The 22,806-nt window shown below is 44.4% G+C and overlaps 1 protein-coding gene across 1 annotated transcript in view; it reads right to left on the reverse strand.

Annotated features, from left to right (window-relative positions):
* Positions 1–22,806, reverse strand: part of FLNB (filamin B) — a 136,213-nt gene that overhangs the window by 107,956 nt on the left and 5,451 nt on the right. The gene's annotated exons all lie outside the window — the stretch shown is intronic.

The following is a 22,806-nucleotide window of genomic DNA, read 5'->3' on the forward strand; positions in this document are numbered from 1 at the left end:
CTAGCCATTAAAAGCCAGTAGATGTAATATAAGGAGTATAACACCTTTGTGTACATCCCAGTTACTGTTTCATTATTTTTAAGGGAGTATCAGTGCTCATAACAATGACAATAGCTTATAGAACTGATCCTGCAATGAGCTCCATGCATGTGGGTGCACATGTCCAGCTGCACCGAACAAGCTGCAGGATGAGGATTCCAAATCATGCATAGTGAGGATTTTGCCACAATTTCAGCCATTGGTGGCCATCCCTCATATAGCTGTGCCTTTGCAAAACCCCTAGTGTAGACAGGTTTAAGTGCTGCAAACCATAATTTGCAACATTGCAGTTTACTCCAGTTTCAAGCTTGGGTAAGCGCCACAGGTCAAAATAGAGGCTTTAGCTGTCCACAATAGTGTTTTGTACCCGTGCAGCCATACTGGGGCTGGCCACCAGTGGTGGTCATCCAGGCAAATCCTCAATGCAGACGAGGCCTCTGACTGTAAACTCTTTGGAACTGGGATTTGTTTTCTTATATGTCTATGAAATGCTATGTTCCCCAATGGTGCTATTTAAAGAATAGGAGTTATAACTTGGGGCAGGGACCGGCCCCTTTATTATGTTTTTACACCGTGTAGCACAATGGGGTCCTGATCTCAGCTGGGGCCTCCCAGAGCTACTGTAATAAAAATAATTAATAAATAACTTTACTCCTCCAGTGTCAGTAGGACTCAGTACACTCAGAAATAATGGTTGAAACCTTAATTTGTGAAATCCCTATAACTAATCCTGAGTCAGATCATGAATTCTTTCCCCAATAGGCAAATTTCAAACCCTCATAAACAAACTCTGAACCTTAATATAAATATTCAAACTGGATAAAAAAAACTGGAAAAAATCTAATCCCCATAAAGAAAAAAATGTGTGAATACAATAAATTTGTAACTGGCATATTAAAAGTCTGGCAGACAGGGCAGATGATCTTGTGGTTAATACACCAGGGTGGGGCTCAAAAAACCAACATTCAATTCCTGCATCTGCCACAGACTTCCTGTGTGATCATGGACGAGTCATGTAGGCCCTAATCTCGCAAACACTTATGCACTGGTGTTTATGTCGGTGAGACCGTTCATGTAGTTAAAGCTAAGCAGGCTCAGGGCCTTAATGTCAATGTCACAAGGGGTATGTCTACACAGCAATTAAACACCCGTGGCTGCCTTGTCAGCTGACTCAGACTCAGGGGACTCAGGCTACAGGGCTATAAACCTGCAGTGTCGAGGTCTGGGTCTGTTGACCTTGGATGTCTACACTGCAGTTTTATAACCCCACAGCCCAAGCCCAAGATAGCTGACATGGGCCAGTCACAGGTGTTCAACTGCAGTGTAGACATACCCTTGTATCTCAGTTTCTCCATATGTAAAATGGAGATGGTGATGATTGATGATACTTTCTTCCTCCCTAGCCTCTTGGTCTATCATCTTATCTATTTGGACTGTAAACTCTTTAGAAGAGGGACTGTGTCCTACTATGTGATTTTACAGTGCTTAGCACAATGGAGGCCTGATCTTCATTTGTTATTTCTAGATGCTATCAGACTACTACTAATAAGAATTGTTAAAAGGACATCTAAGATAAGACGGTGTTTTTAGGGATACCAAATAAGGCTTGAGCTTTCACCCATTTTATCTGACTAATTTATTGGCGTACCACTCCCTTCCACTAACTTACAACTTGCTACTGACTCATTTGATGACAATGAAGAATCAATAGGACTACCTTATTTGGAGTTGTCACATCAGAATTTCCCCCAGTTTAGTGGTATTTTTCACTGTAAATATGTGTCATTAAAGGGTATAGTCAGCTGTCTATATATGCCTTCTCCCCTAATTAAAAACCCTTATCTACCAAGTATAGTAGTTTGATAACAACAGCCCTGATCCTGCAAATATATACACATGTACTCAACTTTACTAACAGGAGTAGTTCCACTGATTTCAAGTTGAGTACATCTGTACGCGTTTGCAGCATTGGGCCCATTGTTAATGTGTTTTATAAATATATCAACACACTATTTTTTTTAAAACACAAACTCATACCTGCTACATGACTCTGACTTTGAAGATGCTAGAAGGTGTCAGAGGGAACAAATCTATTAAAACATCATAAATATAATTTTATAAAACTGTCCTGCCTCCTGTACAATAAAATTAAATACCAATTCCCAATTATTTCTTTAAAAAAATTTTTTAATGACAACACCTTTATTATAATGAAGTGCAAGGTTATTCTGGATGATCTATAGATAAAGCTAAAGGGTTTTTTTTTTCAAACAATATTGTTTCTATGATGTAAACATATCTGCTAGGAAGTAGAATTAGACCACCCAAAGCAAAGATAAAAGTGTTATTAACTCAAACACTGACTAAGCACTGAGTAAGAATGTCCAGATCTAGCCTAATATTTACTTAGGCCCAGCTCCTCTGAGCTATTTAGGTGCCTAATTCCCACTGAAATCAATGGGAGTTAAGCACCTAAATACCTTTGAGGCTCTTGGCCTTAGTGTTTTAAGTGAAAACTAGACAATGGGAGAGCTATGCCAAACGGTAGTTTGCATGCCCATAGTTCCCATGTACCATGGGCACAAGCTGGCACAGCACAGAACTACATATGATAGAAGCTCTGAGGTGGGCTTGTTTCAAAGGCTACTCTGCATGTCACCCTATAATTTGTATTCCTAATTGTGTATCGACCTTGGCACAGGTTGGGAGGAGGTTTTCCCTTTTCTATATAGCAACCCTTTCAACAGCAGGATTTATCAATTGTTTATAATATTTTGTACTTACGCTATTTTTGCTGAAGTCCTGCTCAAAAAAGTATGGGGTAAAAAGTGGAAAAAAATGTTATATCTTTTTCATTCTTCTGTAACTTAAAAATTGTGAAAGGGATTTTTGCTCAAACTTTCCAAAAGAGTTCACCTTTAGCACAGATCCAGCACAGAAAATTTCAACCCAAAAGATGAGTGTTTCATAACATTTTGAGCATGTGCAAACAGGGGGGTTTAATTACAACTGTTTTGCATTTTATACATCTTGCCCTTACTTCCCTGTCCTCTCCCCACAAAAAGCCAGTATAAAATGTGGGGAAAGCGTGCAGATAGTTACAAAACCAAGTCCAATCAGCCTTGCCACGTGGCTTAAATGGCCACTCAGAATCCCTTCAGTCCCATAAATGTGCATTAGATGATATAGGTAAGCTAGTGGAGTGAATGCTGGACTATGAGGCTGGAGACAGCTGTTTGATGCTTGGCTCTGACCTGCTGTGTGATCTTTGGTAAATGTCTGTGCCTCTATGTCTGTCTTGCCTAGTTAGAGTGTCAGTCCTTTCAAGTAGGACTGTCTCTTACTTGTTTTTTGTAAGTGGCTAGCACAATAGGATCCCAGCCTTGATTCTGTTGTGATATACATAATAGTAATAATAAAGCCCTAATGGGTGGGGGTGGAAGGAGCATTGTTAGGGCTAGTCTACACTGGCAACACTAAAGCACTGCCCCAGCAGCACTTTAACATGCCTTGGGTGGTCGCGGCAGAGCGACCAGCTCCATGAGAGGCGTAGCTACCAGCGCTGGGAGCACGGTTCCCAGCACTGGTGGACTGTTTACACTGGGGCTTTACAGCGCTGAAACTTGCTGCGCTCAGGGGGTGTTTTTTCACATCCCTGAGCGAGAAAGTTGCAGCGCTGTAAATTGCCAGTGTAGACAAGCCTTAGGCTCCAAGCAGGCATGCATCAAGAGCCCAATCCAATTCTCACTGGGGAGCAGGAGCAGACCCCAGGCAGATAATGGTGTCTTTAGCAGCAAGCAGAAGTTGCTCCCATGACCAGTGACTAACGGCTATCATCTGAAAGGAATAGCAAAAATAGCTCCATAGAAGTCAGAGCTGGGCTGCCATAGGAAAGGCTACCCGGGGTCTGCAGGATTCTTGTAAACTAGACACACTGGCCAGAGACCCAGCTTCCCCTTGCTGCTCTGGTTGCACAGTGCTTAGGCAGATTTGGCCTCTGTGTTTACTCTCAGTAAAGATGAATGAGAAACAAAGACGGCTTTATAGCATCAATTAAAAAAAATAGCCATGTCCTAAGGGGATCCTGTCCCACCCACCCTATCCACAGAAAACCCTGCCTGCAGGGGAACTGATGTTCCACTGTACAAGTTTGTGGGGCAAATTCTGGGATCCCAGGCAGCCCCTCTATATCTGTGCTCCCTATCCCCAACAAACAATTCTGATAGTCCCTTGACCACTCAGATCCACAGGCCACAGAGAAGTGGTGCAGGGACTGCAGGAGTGGCTACAACCCTGAAGCTGCAGTTGCAACCACAGAGTGGTTCCATAGCTGCTCTGCAGCCTTGGGTAACAGATTCCTTCCTCTCAAGCACTGCTTTACCGTGTTATATCCAAATTCGTATTATATCGGGTAGCGTTATATCAAGGTAGAGGTGTATTATTACAAGTATACTAATGTATGCATTGAAGAAATACCTTACCTATATATTTGTACTAGTAAATGTGTGTTTATGTGACTATATACATACTGTATACACACAGATACTTCAACACTATATTCAAGAGTAGATCCTGTTTCTTTTATTTGTTCTACTTGGCAATTATTGAGTTAGGATGTTTCCTCACCAGCCCTTCTATTGCACAATTAGACATTATGTAGAGAGGAGAGCTTCATCACTATTGTTTTCTCCTTCAGTAGTTTTTTCCCATAATTTTTTATCACTGTTTGTTTATAACAGTTCAATGAAAGCCTCAAACTGAAATGTGCTCCTTTAATTAAAAAAACAGTGTTCTTCCATTGCCGTACACACATTGGTTTGTTATTATAGGGCTGCTCAGAGTATTTGGGATCCAAGGTGCTATAACAACACATGAAATGTAATGTACTGTATTGTAATTCTGGGCTGCTGACATTTATTTAATTTATGTGTACAAAAGACAACACTGAATTATGTTTTGAAATAAAATGTGACATACCAGTATTCAGACTGACATGGAATTACTTTGCAACTAGGAATTACAAAACCAAACAGGTATATGAAACTTTGGGTCTGCCAGCCTTGACAATGGGTCTGACCCCTCTTACCTTTGTGGGAGTTTTGCCTAAAGTTCCATTGATGGAAAATAACCTCATCACAAATTATGTATGATATACATAGCATGGTGCTAAACATGTCACAAAAACCATGTGTCCTTAAATGTTAATATTGAACTGAACTGGCTAATACCTATGCCACTGCCATCTGGTTGATGGAATCAGGAGTGCTGAAATGTGTGTCACAGAACCTGTACTGCTATTCATTAACTGAAAATTTCTCTTAGCTCCTTTGGAAGAGGATGGATTCTTGGAGCAAGAGGATCTGAGTTCTGTCTCTACTACTTGAGCTCTGTGTATATGTAGAGGAAAGTAACAGTTGCCTGCTATTATTTGTATATCACATCACAGGCAGAAAATGCAAAAGATCTCTCTAGTATTAACGCATATACGGAGCGATTAACTAGTCTCAGTAGGAGTACATGTAGTATGTCTAGGTATATACACCCTATTGTAAGCATGTATCTCCTCTCAGTAGCAATATGCTGTGAAAAGCCGACGATATTCTACTTTATCCTTTAGAAAACCCTCTTTCAAACCCAAATCAGACAAAATGAAAAGTACGCTTCACACCCAGAACTACAGGAATAGAACTTGCTTCTGAATCCCTAGTTCTCACTCATGACAAAAGCATTAAGCAACTAAAATGAAGTGCTACTTAAGAGTTCTAGCTGAAAATTACAACTTGGAGATGTGTGTTGATTAGTATTGGGGTATCATGCAAAGATTGCTATATATAGTCTTCCCTTCCCCCCCTCAAACCCCTTAAATTACGGCCAGTCTTATTTACAACTTGGAGATGTGTGTTGATTAGTATTGGGGTATCATGCAAAGATTGCTATATATAGTCTTCCCTTCCCCCCCTCAAACCCCTTAAATTACGGCCAAATTACAAGGCATATGCCTTCTAGAAACAATTGTCCAGCTAGAACTCAGCAAAAGGACTTCATGTTACATACTTGTGCTTGTTTTTTTCTGAAGACTCATGTTAGGGATAGGGAATAGCCACTCTGAACTCTCATTGTTTCTTTAAGGAGTGGTCTTTTTAAACTTCATTTCCATCAGAGGGAGGGAGTGGAAAAGACACTGTTGCTAACATTCATTGATATTATTAAACTGAGAGCACATGATTGTGGGTGACTAATGCAGTCCAAGTTTTGCTTCATAATAACCAACTTTATCATAGTTTCATGTGATTGTGTTCTTGGATCACTCAGAATCATATATTGCTTATGAAACAGATCCCAGACATCTAGGATACAATGCATACTTTCATTAAAAAACTTTTTTTGTATTCTACAGTAACTGCTTGCCTTGATTTTAGGAGAGGAAAGAATGAAAATATCAAATGTTAATCAATCACATGCAGAGTTTGGGAAAGTGGGTGCTGCGTATACCTAAATATAGTGGACTTAGTTTCAGTTGGTGGAAAGATTGCTCTCTGGTTTTTTGACACGGTTGCAGTACCACTTGCCTGCTATTCTTTGTATATCACATCACAGGCAGAAAATGTAAATGTAAAAAATATCTCTAGTATTAACTCATATAGAGAGTGATTAACTAGTCTCATAGGCCTTGGCTACACTCGCTGCCGCGGCAGCGCTGTGAAGCGCGAGCGTAGTCGCGCTGCCAGCGCTGCGAGAGCTCTCTCGCAGCGCTGCAAGTACTCCACCTCTCCGAGGGGAATAGCGTGCAGTGCTGCGAGCGAGCGTGCAGCGCTGCAAGTACTCCACCTCTCCGAGGGGAATAGCGTGCAGTGCTGCGAGCGAGCGTTCAGCGCTGCAAGTACTCCACCTCTCCGAGGGGAATAGCGTGCAGTGCTGCGAGCGAGCGTTCAGCGCTGCAAGTACTCCACCTCTCCGAGGGGAATAGCGTGCAGTGCTGCGAGCGAGCGTTCAGCGCTGCAGGCGCTGATTACACTGGCACTTTACAGCGCTGCACTCGCTGCGCTCGGGGGGGTGTTTTTTCACACCCCTGAGTGCAGCAAGTGCAGCGCTGTGAATTGCCAGTGTAGCCAAGGCCATAGGAGTACATGTGGTATGGCTAGGTACCTACATTCTTAAACTCGGGTGTATCTCCTCTCAGTAGCAATTCGCTGTGAAAAGCCAACCATATTCTACTTTATCCTTTAGAAAACCCTCTTTCAAACACAACATACCATGAGGGTTTCATACCTCCGTGATGTAGAGCAGTGGATCTCAACCCTTCCAGACTAGTGTACCCCTTTGTCTTGCGTACCCCAAGTCTCACCTCACTTAAAAATTACTTGCTTACAAAATCAGACATAACAATACAAAAGTGCCACAGCACAGTTACTGAGAAATTACTGACGTTCTCATTTTGTCTGTAAGAAATGTTAGTTTGTACTGACTTCACTAGTGCTTTTTATGTAACCTGTTATAAAACAAGGCCAATATCTTGATGAGTTTATGTACTCCCTGGAAGATGTCTGCATACCCCCGGGGTACATATACACCTGGTTAAGAACCACTATTGTGGAGGCTTCGGAATTGCCAGGGCAAAGACTCTGAAACAAAGAGCAAAGGGACAAGGATTGTGGCACCCAGCTCTCTTTGGAAAATTAGCAGTGGACTTAAAATATTTATAAGACTTTAGCATGTACTAGGCTTATACAAACACAGTACTGTGTTGTATGATACAACCAAAACTCGTGTACAACAAATGCCACAAAATAAAATTTAGTATTTAACACATTCAAAGCACTACACGAACTGTGATGAAGTGGCCCTTAAGCATCCTCTTCCACAACTTTGCACTCACAGGTCACTATGATTCACCCGTGCCTGGCACCAACTGAAGCAAAAGGAAAGGCAGCTAATTGGCATGAATCTGATTGATTGCATCATAAAGAATTTTTGAGCTCTTATGCAGTGGCTAGACAGGAGGCAAAGAGGTTCTTTGCCTCTACAATAGGAGCTGCAAAACTTTGAGCAGATTTGTTTTGAGTTGCGGACAGTCTGGTTAATCCAGCTTCTTTGCCTTCTGTGACCTTTACCCAGTGTCAGGTTGAGACAGCAGCATGGGTGGGAGTGAGCTGGTTGAGAGGGGCAATCCAGATAAGATGGAGGCGATGTCTGTAGTTTGGAAGAAACAACCAGAAGCTATTGTGGAGCTTGTAGTGGCCGTTTGTACTTACATTCATAATTTGGGAGCAGCCCAGTTAGACCAACATCTGCTTTAAGATGGTCAAGTAGCAGCTGTGGCCAGTGTGGTTTTTTTCATCTATTCTTGGTCAGAAGAGTACAGCCTTTTCTTTCATATGCAGAAGTCTTGTTCTCTCTTCACTTCAAGATTAGCCTACTGCAATGTGATCTACATCTTACATGTATCCAGAAGCTGAAATTTGCAAAGAATGTAGCTGCCCATTTGCAGAGCAGAATGTTTTGCAGTGAACCTGTGTTGCTGTTATTGCTCTGGTATCTGCACTGGTTCCAGATTGGCTTTCAGGTGGAATTTAAGGGGTTTGTTTACCTGAAAAGTGTAAATGGCATGGGAGGGACCTGCCCACTTGTGAGACAACTCCCTCCGTCTGCCATCCTACCATAGTTGTGATCAGTGGAGGAACTAGCATTGTGATAGGAGCTGCTGGCAGGACATTCACCATGAGATCCTCTCAATTTTAGAATTCACTCCACTTCTTGATCCAAAATAGCATGAATTTGTTGCTGTTCAGAACATGCTGCAAGACCCATCTGTTTTCCTGGGCTTTTGGGGAGGAGGGCAGCAAAGAGGGAATTGGGGAGGGTCTCAAGAGGAATGGAGTTTACTGGGGTACAGCTGATCGGGGTGTGCTTTTAAGGGATGGCAGAGGACTCATAACTTAACGTAGATACCTTTTTGTTTCAGAAATCAAAATAAATAAATGCTCTTGTCCATGCATAGAGGGTATCTGGTAGTTCAGACATACAGGCCATGAGCCTGCAGTCTGTTCTCAGGCAAAACCCCCATTGAGAACTGACTCAACAACTGCCACTGTGGGTATGGCCATGGGGGTTTATATGAAATGTAATTTCATAAAATAAAAATTTAAAAATATTAATTTAAATATAATTAGAGTAAATACATTGATTGTAAGAAGTTAATTCAGGGTCTGACATCAAGATCTGAGAAGCCAGGGCCATGCAGAAAAGCAGCACGTTGTACACCTATTCATGACTGCACATTCAAATCAGTTATTTGTGTGCGTCGTTTTCATTAGACATCGCAGCAGCTAGTTGCATGCGCACCACCAGCTTGCATGTGCAGTCCCAATAACTGCTGGTAGTTTAGGAATACAATGGCTCATCCATTTTTGCCTGTGACCTTGGGCTTCTCTAGGTTTTGAAATTCAGCCCCTCAGAAGTGTCTGTCTGTGTTTAAATGACATTTTCAGAACAAAATATATTACTTCTGCTGGGCCATGTGGATCTCTGGGACAAAAATGAATAGTGTTAGAGTACAAAGGGCTGGCCAAGCTCCGCCTCTGGAGAGCTGGATGAACCTTACAAGAGAATGTCTTCCAGTGGAACAGATCATACATTTTTAAAACAAAAACCAGAGGACGTCTATGTGAAATAAACAAAAGCGCTGACATGTCGGCAACAAGAGGGAAAGAATATTAGGCTATCTTGGCAGCTCATGCTTTAGCATGCAGATTTCTGTTTTGAGGAGAATGCAGATGGATGGAATGATTGAATGTAAGAGTATTCATGCTAGTTAGTAAGAAAGGCATGACACAGCTGACGGTTCATAACTATCACTTCCATTGTATTGCTCTCATGGTGGTTGAATAAATAAAAATGATCATTTGAAATGCATTTGCCATCTTGTAACGCAAAAGAGCCAAATCTCTTATGTTTTAGCTTTCTCACAAAACAAATTTTTCCCAGATGGAAAACTTGCAAGAGAAGTCAAAGTCTCATAGCTCATTTTAAAAAACATTGTATGGACCTCCGGGACTGCTGATAAACCTTGGCTGGAGCATCAAAAACACAATTCTAAAATACGGTTCTAGGGCTCAGTCCTGAAATGTGCTGAGCCCTCTGCTCTTGACTCCACCAGCCACTTAAAAATATGCACCTTTAGGTACACAAGTAGTTGGGCCAGCTTGGGAGGTCTTACGCTCAATTTGGTGGCATTTCTTTGTTTGGTATTACTGGTTGATGATAGCCATTAACACATTCCAGCATAACGCCCCTCTCCTCCCCCCTGCCCCATTCTTCCTCCCCACATAGCTTAAAAATGCTGACATCATGAGAAAGAAAGAAAACAGAGATGGGAGAATAGGGATTCACACACACAGCCCCTGACAGAAGGGGAGAGAATGGGGGACGATCATATGTGGGGAATGGGGGGGAAAGAGGGGACCCTGGTTTAGAATGGAAGAGGGAAATGGGGAAGGGGATCTTGGATTGCATACAGCCCCTGGAATGAGGTGGTGAGAATAGATGACCATGGGATGGGACAAAAGTGGAAAGAGAGAATACACAAAGCCGCTGGCATGGGGGAGAAGGGGATAATAGAGGAGCACATGGAGTACTTGACATAGGGGAAAAGGGGATAATGGGGTGAGGGACACAAAGTCCCTGACATGAGGGGGGGAGTTGGAGGGAATGCCTAAAATAGAGGGGCATGGAAGAGTGGCACACATGGAGCTGGTGGGTGGGGGGACTGAAGAATGCAAGGAGTTCCCAGTATGTGCAATCTGTTCGGCCTACAGAAGCAATGACATGTGCGACCCTCCAGTCCCACTGAAGTCAATGGGACTACTCAATGCTTACAGTTAAGCACATGCTTAAGTGCTTTGCTGGACTGGGTCCAGAGTGCTCAGCACCTTGTAGTATCAAACACTCAGGGTCCAAAACACACATACACATAGTCTGCTAAGGGCAGTTGTGACCAACAGAATGAATGCAGGTGATGGCATCGCTTAGCAAAGTTCCCAAATCTGTCTCAGGCCTATGAATCCATGAATCTCTGGAGTGGCCCTGTGGGTGGCACCAGGTAGGGTCAGGGCATGAACTCCTTTGCACGTTGAGAGCGTGGCATGCTGTGTCGTTCTGTCCATCCTGATGACGTGGGCAAAGAGCAGTAACGATGCTTTCGGTTATGATGAGCAACTGAAGGGAAGCCAGATCTTTGCGAGATTGTGACATTTTGCACAAAATCAAATCATTTTATACTCAGGATTTGGTCCTGACAGTGCACATGGGTGGAATACCTCTCTAGCTGCTCCAGGTCTGCCTGTGGGAAGGTCCAGGTTCTGACCCATATAACAATACAGGTAGTACACAGGTTTGATAGATTCTGAAGTTAGTCTCAGCACAACATTTTTGCATCCATAAGCGAGACGTGGACTTCACGCAGGAAGTAGCAAAACCTATTTGCTGAAGAACATCCAGTTTGGTACGATCATTTGAACTCTGCAGCCTAGGTAGATGAACTTGTCAAAGCTCTCCACGGTACTCGATTCCACCTGCATCGGGGTTCTGGTGACCCAGCTCCGCAGTTCTGGACCTTGGTCTTCTGCCATGAGATAGTCAGCTCCATAGTGCCGGCCGCATCTTGGATACCTTGGAGGGCGGGGCTGGAATTCTCTGACTTCTCTACAAGCAAGTGGGTGTCATTGCTCTGGATGACAATGGCTGTTAAGGAGCAGCTGCATCCTACCAAGCAGAATGTGAATGAAGACCTTCCAGGGACTGATAACAATAAGATTGGTCAATAGTTGCCACAGTCAGTGTGAGGTCCCTTGCCTTTGTTCGGGGACAATATGATACTATCTTTCCATTCTGCTAGTACTTTGCCACACTTTTAAGAAGAATTGATGCAGGCCGATGCTCACTGGTTTCAAAGCACCTTTGAGCATCTCAGGTGGAATACTATCCGGTCCAGCAGCTTGTCCATTCCATAACTTTTGGATGCCCTTTTGTGCTTCCTCGAGTGATGGAGGATCAATGTTCATCCCAGTCCTACAGTCTGTCTGAAGTCAATGAGATTTGGTTGCACATGGACTGCTGGGTAGGCCTGTCATAGGGTGTGCCTGCCCTGTAGGGCAGGTAGTTAGTATGGCTCAGTATGTACTCCCTGCCTCAGTTTCCCTTCCCAAGAAGCCAGTAACTTCACTTCAGGCACTCTTGATGCTTGACTTAGTAATACCCTCCTGGGGGCTTGTTTCTCCTTACCACAAATCCCCAACTCGCCTTCTAGAGCTGGGTTGTAATTTATTTACTTCAGCTGGCCCTAATTAGTCCTCAAGGTGGTCAGAGGGTTTGTCAGCCTTCTCCTAATGGTGTCTGCCCCCTGCTAACTCAGGGGCCTACAGACACCTTATTACTTCCTTCAGCATCTACAGGCATCTGCCCTGCAATGCTGAGGGAAGAGGAAGCAGCATTTATGCTGATCCCCTTCTCCCAGCTCATCCCCAGTTGGTTGGTGAGAGGGGAGCCTTGCCCTTCTCTCTTTGGAAGGCTCCTGACCGCAGGCCCTTAAGAAACAGTAACAGGGTTTCCTCTCCAAACAATTCTACTCCAGGGACTGGTTCCTCTCTCCCAATATCATCCAGGTCCTAGTATTTATAATGGGACTTTTCAATTCTGACAGAGCTATGACAGGTGGTGAGGTGGCTGACCAGTAAGGGGCAGGCTACCCTGTCACAAAACCCTAAAGGGATTAATTTTCCTCTCTGTGTGTTTCCCAGAGAGAGGGCACACATAATAAGAGAGGAGTTATGCAGGTCTAGTGAATTAGGCACCAGACTGGGAATCAGGAGACCTTGGTTCTGTTCTTGGCTTACCATGTCAGCCATGTCTTACAATGTGACACTGGGAAAGTGACTCAACCTCCTTGTCCCTCTGTTTACCAATCTATGAAATAGGGATAATAATGCTTACCTACCTTTGTGAGGTTCTATGGATCTATATAAGGTATACTATCAGGCAATAAAGAAATCAACACAGGTGTTATTTTCAAGGTGAGATGGGAAGCAGATGCTAGATTTGTCTATTTCAATGTGTGCCTCCCATAGAGCTGAAACAATGTAGGATAATCCAGAGAATAACCCATGACATATGTTGTCTGATTTACACAGGCAAAAAATAAAAAATAGTCCTTTTTCAATTGGATCCAAAGTGAATTCAACTCAGCAGTGCAGATTAATTGACAGAGAGTTTCACATTCACCATCTGGTACCTTGCTCCCCATTAGGAACACTGTCTTCATAAATAATATGTACTATATATTTCCTGCGGGTAAAAACACTGACAGGAGTCATGCTGGGAAGAGAAGAAAAATGCCCCCAGTAGGATGCACCTCTTATAATTTAGAGTCATTAAGAGCAAAATTCAACTCCTGCATAAAGTCTGTCCATCACTTAATACCCTATTTTGAGGGCTTCAGTAAGACTTAAGTCTTGGGCTGGCCCTTTGTACAGGGGTGAATGAAGTTCACTCTGAATGCACAGCCAGAAGTACAAACTAGGAATACAGGGAATGCTTATAATGTGTATATATCTTTAAAGGTGATGGATGGCAATCATGTGGTCAGCCTTAAAGGTGTGCACTCAGGGTTGTCCTCTCCCTGTGCCTCGCCTTCCACAAACAGGCCAGGACTAGTGTGTGACTTGGCACACCTGACTAGACTGATTGGGCTTGATTCGGATCTCTTTTGCTGTGGCCAAATTTTCAAAAGAGCTCAGCACCCAGCAGTTGCCATTCAGAACAATAGAGAATTCCCCTGTGATGAACTGGGAGCGATCTGTATTATTGTGATGAATGTAAGGGGGACTCAATTTCCCTGTTTAATTTTGTACTGCTGCCTGCCTCGGGGCATAGAATTGAATCAAAGGAGGCTGTAAAGGGGTTGTTAAAGAACAAAGCAGGAAAGGTAAGACACTGATACAGATAAGACAGTCTCGGGTGCACAACTTGAAAGCAGCTAAAATAACAATGGCTGGGCTAACAAGGGGGAAAGAAACTACGTGTATGGCTCCACCCAGGCTAGAATGGGTTTCTCCTCCCAAAGCTAAGCCTGAGATTAGAGAAGTCCAAAAACCACAAAGACCCTAGAAAAGGGAGGTGGGTTGGGTGAGCCAGGAGAGGCTACCAAGGGTGTGTCAGTGTGAAAAGCTGACAGTCTGATTTAGAATTGCCAGGGGTCCAATTTTTGACTGGAATGCCTGGTTGAAAAGGAACCTGGCGGCTCTAATCAGCACCACTGTTTGGGTCACTAAAAGTCTGGTAAGTGGGGCTGAGGCAGGCTTCCTGCCTGCCCTGGCTCTACGCAGCTCCCAGAAGCAGCTGACATGTCTGGCTCCTATGTGCAGGGGCGGCTAAGGGGACTCTGCACACTGCCCCTGCCCCGAGTGCCAGCTCTGCAGCTCCCATTGGCCATGAGGGGGCAGCACCTGCGGGTGTGCAGCACGCAGAGCCCCCTGGCCCCTCCACCTAAGAGCTGAACATGCCAGCCCCTTCCAGGAGCCGCCTGAAGTAAGCACTGCCCAGTGTGAGCCCTCACCCTCTGCCCCAGGTCAGAACCCCCTCCCACACCCTAACTGCCTCCCAGAGCTCACACACCTCACCCCCTCCCAGACCCCAACCCTCTGCCCCAGCTCTGAGCCCCTTCTTGAACCCCAAACCCCTCATCCCTGGCCCCATCCCAGAGCCTGCACCCCCAGCTGGATCCCTCACCCCCTCCCAACCCACTGCCCCAGCCTGGAGCCCCCTCCTGCACCCCGAAGCCCTGGAGTCCACACACCCCAGCCAGAGCCCTCACCCACTCCTGCACCCCAACCCCGTGCCCCAGCCCAGTGAAAGTGAGTGAGCGTAGGGGAGAGCGAGCGACGGAGGGAGGGGGATGGAGTGAGTGGGGGTGGAGATTTGGAGAAGGGATGGGATCTCGGGGGGGGGGGAAGGGCAGGGCAATTGTGCGATTAGAAAGTTGGCAGCCCTAGTAGGCCTTTTACTGGTATGCTTTGTACATTTGAGGAAAGAATAAATGATGCTTTGTTTTGAAGAACCTGGCTCTGTAGCACTGCAAATGTCTGCTGTCACCAGCTCCCAAAGGGAAACTCCTGCAGGGTCCAAACCACAACTGGAGCTGCTGAAGTAGTCATGGCTGATGCCTGGCATTGTAACCAGGTCTGGTCTGAGCATGGGGGAATTGCAGAATTCCACCCCAGCTACAATTTGATAAGCACTAACGAGGGTCAGGTACATAGACAAAGGACTACATTTAGCCCTATATTTCACCAAGTATGTCCTGTGACCCAGGTATGTACAAGAAAGGGGGAAATGGTCAATCTTTTAGAACAGGAACAAAAACCAGCCCCAACCAGAAGTGTCAAGTCTAAAGACAAGGCCCTCCAGCTGTAGTTAATCATCAGGAGTGAACAGAATACAAACAGGGCAAGTCTCAGGAGCAGCTGCCCTAACCACAGAAATATATATATCCCTGGAGGAAGTTGGGCAAACAGGTTTAAGACTACAGCTGGCTGGTGGGACAATGGGCATCTGTGGAAAAAGGGAAGCCTCATTTTGTGAATGCGAGTCTCTGTCCAGGTCTCCCTGAAGGATGGGAAGGACTAGATAATTCTCATTCTCCTTCTCTTACTCCCATCTCCAGAGAGCCCAGCTGAGGCAATATTTCTGTGGAGTCGCTTGCTTTTTACTTTTAAGTAAGAGTGTTTTCCCAACATCACTTGGGGATGGGTCCTTTGTGGCCGCAACTCTGGCTAGTTGGCCCACTACTGACATGACACCAAGGCACAGAGAGCCTGGCTACAAGAGGATTACCCAGAGGTGATTGTAGCCTATTCTCCTAGGAGTCTGCAGCTGGCCAACTCAGCCCCAAAAGAGTGGGGTGCTGGCTGGGAAAAGATGTGTCCTGGGCCAGGACGTACTGACCCAGTGCATTTCCTGGGCAATCTCTACTATTGGGACACTCAGTGCAGCAGCTTAAAGCTGCCCTCCTCTGGCAGAATCCTCAAGCTAATTACTTTGCAGTGGCAAGTTTCCAGCAGCAGAATGTGGCATATAGGTGTCTACAAACTGCTGAAATGCAACTGTGAAATGCATCAAATTCCATCATTGGTGCTCTAAATTAAAGGTTTCAGGGCAGGTGGAGCAGTGTTTGAAGTAGCTCCCACCTGCCCCAGAGGCACATTCCTTGCCATCTGCCAACTCCTAGAAACAACAGTTTGTATACAAATATGTTAGTTACTAGCTTAGAGAATAAAGGGATATTCAAAGTAAGCACTTCCACTTGATCGAGTGCACAGTTTGCATCTTTACAGTTCATATAGGGCATACACTGCCAATTAGAATGGCTAAAAGCAATAACAAAATATCTGTAGGGACTAAATATAATGGGATTTCTTTGCTATTAGTTACTGTTCTAGTAGGGCTGATGGTTATCAGGAAGCACCAAGCCTCTACCACCAAACTTCAAAAGAAAAAAAGAAAACGTGCGCACTCCTACTTGGGTAAACAAACAAGAAAACTGACTGCACAGACAGCCCTGATTCTATTTCCACTATTCTGCCACTGACTTAAAGGGAAAGAGGAGCAGGCTCTTAAATTGTATATAAGAACTATATTGAATTTATACTAACAAATATCTATATTAATCCAAGATAAGAAGCTAAAGGCAGAGGTGCAAGTATTTTACAATACTGCCACCTACTGCAAACAAATAAGACCAACAAGGGCACCGTTAGATTGTAAAATCCTGAGATTAAACTCCTAGCCTGCTTCTCCAGTGCTTTGTGCCTATGTACTCATTTGCCCCTGTACAGAGTGTGCATACTATTAATTTGCTCTTACTCAGTTTGCAGAGGTTTGCAAGGGTGAATCGGTGCCTTTTTCTCTACCCACTTCGTCTGATTAAAATTCTGCATATACGGGGAGGGTTTAGCAATACAGAATGCAAAAATTGTGAATTTGGGTGTCTTCATGCTAGTTTAAAAATAGTCAGCCCCTGGCAAACTCAGCACCTGATTCTGATCATGCTCACCTTTGTGTCAATAGGAGTCACTCCACTGAAGGTAATGGAATTACCATAATGTAAAATCCGCTGAAGTGTAACTAGGCACAAGTCCTCACACACCAACAGCAATTTCAGAAAAATAAAACATCTCTTAAAACTGCTGCAAGAAAGAGCTTACTTCCTCGCTTTATTAGTTGAAAGTTTAGTGCTGATCAACATAATCTGCTTTAATCTAAGGTACGAAGGCAGGAAAGTGAATGTGGTGGCTGCTGCAGATTGGGGGAATATTTTCTAATGCTATAGGAATGCAGTTGTGTCATGGTAAGTAACCCACACGCCCTGTAATTGCCTCATTGCTATTCTGAGATGAGAAAGCACAACAATGTTCTCCATAAATAGTGGGAAGTATTGTTACAGCTGAAATTAAGGCACAAAATACTGCTGATAGGACTCATTACCAGGAAAATCTGCAAACCATAACAATAGGCTATTGAGACTAAAGTTGTTATGACATTTCACATGACAGAATGAAGGGCATGGGAACCTGTTTCACTGGTAGGAGCTGTTGTCAAGTTTAGGGTAAAGTTTTAAAAAGTCCAACTTTAGTACTTGAGCTCAGTCAGGAAACAGGCCAAATACTGTCAGGTCTACATGCACAGTTGCCATTGACTTTGCTGGGAGTCGTGCACCTGTATGCAAAGGTAAAAACTGCCCTGACTCCATAACAACCCATCACACTGGTTTTTTTTATCACACCATTATAAACTCTTGCTTCCCACCATTTTTCTTTCTCTTACCAAGAGGGGAGTTTTGTTATCAGCAGAAAGAAGATGAAGCACCTTTTACTAGTGCTACTTCTCCTCTTATGGATTTTTTGAAAATGTTGCTTTCCTGTCTCAGACTAGAAGAATGCTGCATTCATTATAGTTCATAGAAAGTATTACATGTTACTGAGATCCATATGTACTCTTGAAAAGAGAGAAATGAGGCCAAGTTACTCTTGACAGGGCTGAGTAAACATTTCTCTTTAACACCCCATATCTTGTGTATAACAGTGCATACCGTACATGGGCACAACTATAGAATAGAAGGGAACCAGCACAAAGCCAGAAAAACCCAGCTATAAACCTGATTTTAAAAACAAATAACTAACCATTTCCATGCGTTTCATTTAGAGCTTTAAAATACGCATTTTTCATCCGATAGTCTAAAATATGTCATGCATTAAGAGTTAGATTCCAACCCAATGAATGAGTCATCACCCAGTGGATGAAATCCCATCTCTTCATGGTCACTCATAAATAAGACAAACTAAACTTTATAGTAAACCATAAGTAAACAATAAAATATATTAAAATTGGAAAATCAGAATCAGCTGTGGCCAGCCATGTTTAAGAACAATGGCATTGCACTCATGCAAGAATGAAAAGCGAATGTGATACCATCACTACTCAGCCTTTAGCTAATGAATTTTGGATTGCAATTCTACTGAGGTTTCTTATAACACTGGGCAGGGTTAATGGTCATACATGAGAAGCCACTGCAGATGTCTATTTGTAATGAACAAAATATTACCCTAACCCCACAACCTCTTTAATTAGTCCAATTCATCTACTGGTCCCCTTTTCTGAGACAGCCGTTTGGAAGCAGTTCTCATCTCTTGTCTTCCTACTACAGACCAATAGCTCCAGCTGTTGACAATGCTACAGGGGTATCATTTGATCTCATGGCCTGTTACTGGGTCTCAAAGTTAACTGCTGTCTTTAACGTTAATAAGCAGTTAGAGTACCCAGATAAAGCAGCATTTTGGGAGTGTCATTCCTTTACTCTCCAGCAGTACTTACAAAAGTATTTGGGGGTCTGGTAGTTCATATAATTACTACTACAAATACCCAGGATCGGTGTTGCACAGTATTTTAATAACCATTTCAAATAGTACTATCATCAAAAAATCTTGACAGTAATGAGTTGTAGAAGGCATTAATCACCATCAGCATCACTACTCTTGACTATGAAGGCAATGGCAGTTAAAGCTACTCAGCCCCTTGCAGGTTCACACCCAATATCAGCTTATGATTCTGAAATATACCTGACTGGTGTATACAAGAAAGAAATATACAAAAGGCAGCCTTTTGCAAACTCATTATGACAAATTCCATGGAGACTCCATGCAGGGCAATAGGACCTCATGCCATGTTGGACAGGGCAAGGGAGTGGCCAGTGAGGTTCCTTGGAGCCCTTTCTGAAAGTTTAAAGCTCTTGTCCTCTGGCACTAGGTAGCACTAATAATACCACTGTCAGTCCTTCTCGGGTACAAGTCCCTCCTCCTGTACACGTAGATGTACCTTTGCCCACATGGGTGTTTCAAGCCCACTGTATTTAAAGAAGCTAGGAAGTCAGGTTTCCAAGGGGATTTACTCAGATAAAACAACTCTGCTTCTGAAGAAGAAAATTATTTTGCCACTTGTAAAAATCTTTAGGAAATGGGAATTCCCCCAGCGACCTCTTATCCTGCCCATTTATTGGTTAATTATGCAGGCTAGACATTTATCTTTAGACCATCAGAGGAAGTGGATTCTTTCATACAGGCAAAAAACAGGATACACTTCAGCAGGAATGGATTCATGTCCTGGGGAGGAGGAAGTGGCAGATTGATTTTTTTTTTTTTAAACTTGCTGCTGCGACTATTGTTTCCAATTGATGGTGTTTTACATGTTCAAATGCTGTACAACCTTTACCCCAACTCGTATATTAGTCCTTAGGATGGGTTGTACTAACTTAAATGTCCTAGCATTGCACAGAAAATCATAATCATACAGGCATCCCTAGTTGCCAGCGCTTTAAAATACATTCCTGGGACTATTTTGTGAAATAGCCGTAGCTCAGGCACCTGCTGTGGATGGAAATGGTCTGGGGTAGTTGGGGGAAGGGCTCTTTTAGGTTTGGAGGGCTAAATGGGGTTTGGTGGGATTGGTTTGAGGTGGGGTGGGAATTGCTGATTCTGCTCTGTAGCAGCAACCCTCTGTTCTTCAGTGTAACAACTAGCGACCCAAGCTATGCTCCTCCTCACTGCCATTGAAACAACGAATGGCTCCCCTGTGTGGGCCAGGTCGCTGAGCTTTTGTTCGGAAAGAGAAGGAGATCCAGAGGCATCGTTTCTCAGGGAACGGGAAGTTTCCAGACCAGCCAGCAGTCCCAGGATGCCAGCTCCCTTGGGACTGTCCTAGCAAAACGTTGGCAAATATGAGTGTCCGCCTTATGGGGATGTTTATTTATTAAATATAGAAAAATTCCTCTCAGTAAAAGGAAGAAGAATCAAAACGCACACACATACAAAAGCCGGAGTTGCCAGAAAACTTGCCAGCACCAGAGTGAATTCACACCCTGCCTGACTGAGAAATCTGACTGCAGAGACCTCACTGGGGTTGGGGGACCAGACCCCATTCTCCCAAACTCGGGGAAGGCAGGCTGTGGGGTTATAGTGCGGCCCCCGCCAGAGCCACTATAGTACTTCTGCGTCCCTATACAGTTCGACATAACTAGAGTCACATAAGCATGGATCATATGGCCTCTCTTCTTGTCCATCCACTTAGCCTCCTTGATACCATTTGTAGTGCTCATGGAGATTCCTGCGACAGCATGCATAGGCAGGGCTGGATTAAGGCAATCTGGGACCCTGGGATACATAAGGGGTATCCATGGCTCCACTCAATATCCCTCCCTGCCATTTGCAGTGGTAGTAGCAGGGGACCACCCCCTCGCCTCCCTTCTCTCCCAGAAAGGCAGGGTAACATAATGAGGCCACCTTCTCCTTCTAGGTGTGGATTAGACCTGCTGCACTATTCTCCTCCTGCCACACACAGAGAGCTTTGCTGAGGTAGCAATGGCAGGGCCCTCCAGAGCAGTGGGTCTTGGAATTAACACCCATTGTAATGCCTGGGGCAGTTCACTGCTCTTAGCTATTGTTTCAGACCTCTGCAGACTCAGGAAGACTGTCATCCATCAGTTACACTCAGGTCACATTTTCAGGATTTTCTTCACAACCATGAGACAAGAGAGTTACTGTTTTTAAAATGAAAACTGAGGGTCTGCTGTAATTCCATGACTCCAGAAGCTGGGGCCCTAGGCATGGATAGGTATAGAGCAGGGTTCTCAAACTTCATAGCACCATAACCCTGCTCTGACAACAAAAATTACTACAAGACCCCAGGAGGGGGAATCGAAGCCTGGGCCTGTCCGAGCCCCGCTGGTGCCCTGGCGGGGGGACCAAAGCTGAACCTCAACAGCTTCAGCCCGGGGGGTGGAGGGGCTGTAATCTGAGCCCCACCGCCCAGGGCTGAAGCTGAAGCCTGATCCCTGCCACATGGTGCTGAAGCCGTTGGGTTTCGGTCCCGGGCAATGGGGCTCAGTCTTCGGCCCTGAACCCCAGCAAGTCTCGCCAGCCCTGGCGACCCCATTAAAACAGGGTCCCAACCCATCGTTCAAGAACCGCTGGATAGAGACACTTCTATATAATGAGCCACTCCACCTGCCTTGGTGCAAGCCCAGCACTAAAAGGAGGCACTGCCTCCCCCGGATCTAGCTCTGTGAGGGGGAGGGGAGTGCTGGCTGAACAACCTAGGCTCACTGAGACAGATTACTGGATTGCCCATCCTGCTCCCATAGGGCAAAGAGAGCCCCAGGGAACATGATAGGCTAGTCTATAGACTAGCTGAGCCTCTGGAAGGGGACACCCCAGGTCAGAAGGGCTCCCCTCTCAATTACATAGACACCCAAGCAATGAGGGGACAGGAGTCATCCAGGGAGCTGGGATAAGTGGGGATGTTGCTTCATGGAGCAGCAGCCCAGAGTACAGTGGAAGGGGATCGCCTGCTCTGTGTGGAAAAAAATCCCAGCCCTATCGACCCAACATCAACCCACCTATTTTGAAAACATTGCTTTTGTGTCTAACGAGGGGGGGACAGCTGCTCCTTTGGAGCCCAGGGTTTTGGTGCCCGTTTGTCAGTATTTAATTGGCCATTTGTTTTTGAATCCCAGATAACAGCAGTTTGGGTCCACACTCACCCCTCAACATTTGTTTTTGTTTTTGTCTAAAATGCCAGAAAGCGCAGGACGCCTCTTAGACCCCACTTCAATTTTTAAGCCTCCTGACAGCCTTCCTACTTTTGTTTGCCTAGCTATGGGCTGCTTCCCTCACTGGGCACAGTCACAACTGGCGAGGAAGGGATTGTGCAGCCCTCAGTGTCTGCCGGAATTCCTCACACACGGCATAGTTTGCACTAGGGAACAAACTTTGTACTTTAAACCCTTATCTATTTGAAACAGGGGAGCACCAGGCCAGACATTTTGCACTTTTGATATAACTCAGCACGGTACTGCTCTGCTTATAACTCCGAGTTTGTGCTGACCGCTTTGCCGGATCAGATCCTGTGTATCAATTACCTCCAGAAAACAATAACAGAATCCATTTTAATTTAACACCAGTAAACCACCTTGACTTGTTAACAAAAGTCCGAAACCCAGTGGATAAAATCTCTGCAAAAGTACAGAGTTTAAAACCTGTAGAAAGGCTATATTAGTTTCCTTAGAACATTCTTTCTGCCTTATTCTCTCCAAATCAAATGAAGCACTACATTTTCCAATATGTAATTATTTTTATCATCCCAAAACAGCACATTTAATAAAAAACA

Source organism: Malaclemys terrapin, chromosome 7 (assembly GCF_027887155.1).
Source record: "Malaclemys terrapin pileata isolate rMalTer1 chromosome 7, rMalTer1.hap1, whole genome shotgun sequence".
NCBI classification, from domain to species: domain Eukaryota; kingdom Metazoa; phylum Chordata; order Testudines; family Emydidae; genus Malaclemys; species Malaclemys terrapin.